Source organism: Urocampus carinirostris, unplaced genomic scaffold, assembly GCF_059441175.1.
Source record: "Urocampus carinirostris isolate Australia breed hairy pipefish unplaced genomic scaffold, RoL_Ucar_1.0 HiC_scaffold_259, whole genome shotgun sequence".
NCBI classification, from domain to species: Eukaryota; Metazoa; Chordata; class Actinopteri; order Syngnathiformes; family Syngnathidae; genus Urocampus; species Urocampus carinirostris.
In genome coordinates, this window is record NW_028283350.1 from 1 (window position 1) to 2,500 (window position 2,500).

Genomic DNA, 2,500 nt, shown 5'->3' on the forward strand with positions numbered 1-2,500 from the left:
ATAATACGCGCGCATATCCCCAAACACCGGCCCGATAATACGCGCACAATTCCCCAAACACCGGCGCGGATTTCAGCCACTAGTGGCGGGCACAAGTCCCCCAACACTAGCCCGGGATTCAGCCACTAGTGGCGGGCACAATTCCCCAAACACCGGTCCGATAATACGCGCGCATATCCCCAAACACCGGCCCGATAATACGCGCACAATTCCCCAAACACCGGCGCGGATTTCAGCCACTATTGGCGGGCACAAGTCCCCCAACACTAGCCCGGGATTCAGCCACTAGTGGCGGGCACGATTCCCCAAACACCGGTCCGATAATACGCGCGCATATCCCCAAACACCGGCCCGATAATACGCGCACAATTCCCCAAACACCGGCCCGGATTTCAGCCACTAGTGGCGGGCACAAGTCCCCCAACACTAGCCAAGTTCTCAGCCACTAGTGGCGGGCACGATTCCCCAAACACCGGTCCGATAATACGCGCGCATATCCCCAAACACCGGCCCGATAATACGCGCACAATTCCCCAAACACCGGCCCGGATTTCAGCCACTAGTGGCGGGCACAAGTCCCCAAACACTAGCCAAGTTCTCAGCCACTAGTGGCGGGCACAATTCCCCAAACACCGGTCCGATAATACGCGCGCATATCCCCAAACACCGGCCCGATAATACGCGCACAATTCCCCAAACACCGGCCCGATAATACGCGCGCAATTCCCCAAACACCGGCCCGATAATACGCGCGCAATTCCCCAAACACCGGCCCGATAATACGCGCACATTTCCCCAAACACCGGCGCGGATTTCAGCCACTATTGGCGGGCACAAGTCCCCCAACACTAGCCCGGGATTCAGCCACTATTGGCGGGCACAAGTCCCCCAACACTAGCCCGGGATTCAGCCACTAGTGGCGGGCACGATTCCCCAAACACCGGCCCGGCGCTGAGTTTATGGCCTCCGAAAGGCCCATACATTCAGACGGGTCCATGTATTTTCAGTTTTCCGTAGCAGGTGTGATTGTTTGTTTAATTAGGTAGTTTGTGTTGGTGACGGTGTTCCTAACTGTGGTGGCTTGTTTGTAGAATGTGGGGCCCTGCGTTTGTGTTATGTTGATTTCTGGTAATTTACTTTTTACTAAGTAGTCTTTCAGGTTTTTGTTTCTTTTAAAGGCTGAGATGATTTTGTAATCTTGGATTATGCTTGTGTTCTGTAGTGTCTGATTTATATTTTGTCCATTCATTCAGACGGGTCCATGTATTTTCAGCGACAGCCGCAGTACCGCCAAAATCCATGCAGCGGCGCTGGATTTATGGCCTCCGAAAGGCCCATTCATTCAGACGGGTCCATGTATTTTCAGCGACAGCCGCAGTACCGCCAAAATCCATGCAGAGGCGCTGAGTTTATGGCCTCCGAAAGGCCCATTCATTCAGACGGGTCCATGTATTTTCAGCGACAGCAGCAGTACCGCCAAAATCCATGCAGCGGCGCTGTATTTATGGCCTCCGAAAGGCCCATTCATTACCAACGGGGCTGCAGTAGCATCCCGCGGCCACGCAGGGGCAGATATTGTGAGGGAATTACATGGTAGTGGACGGAGCGCCCATGCATTTCCAATGGGAGTGCAGTACCTCAAAAATCCGCTCCAAGCCACCGAACTTGAGGGCCCGACGTTCCCTCAACACTAGCCCAGTGCAATCGACATTTCGTTCTGTGTACATTGTTACACAGAATGACAATACAAGGGAATTATTATTATTATTATTATTATTATGTATTCAGCCACTAGTGGCGGGCACAATACCCCAAACACTGGCCCGGCGCTGGCTGAGTTTATGGCCTCCGAAAGGCCCATACATTCAGACGGGTCCATGTATTTTCAGTTTTCCGTAGCAGGTGTGATTGTTTGTTTAATTAGGTAGTTTGTGTTGGTGACGGTGTTCCTAACTGTGGTGGCTTGTTTGTAGAATGTGGGGCCCTGCGTTTGTGTTATGTTGATTTCTGGTAATTTACTTTTTACTAAGTAGTCTTTCAGGTTTTTGTTTCTTTTAAAGGCTGAGATGATTTTGTAATCTTGGATTATGCTTGTGTTCTGTAGTGTCTGATTTATATTTTGTCCATTCATTCAGACGGGTCCATGTATTTTCAGCGACAGCCGCAGTACCGCCAAAATCCATGCAGCGGCGCTGAGTTTATGGCCTCCGAAAGGCCCATTCATTCAGACGGGTCCATGTATTTTCAGCGACAGCCGCAGTACCGCCAAAATCCATGCAGCGGCGCTGGGTTTATGGAATCCGAAAGGCCCATTCATTCAGACGGGTCCATGTATTTTCAACGACAGCCGCAGTACCGCCAAAATCCATGCAGCGGCGCTGTATTTATGGCCTCCGAAAGGCCCATTCATTCCCAACGGGGCAGCAGTAGCATCGCGCGGCCACGCGGGGGCAGATATTGTGAGGGAATTACATTGTAGTGGACGGAGCGCCCATGTATT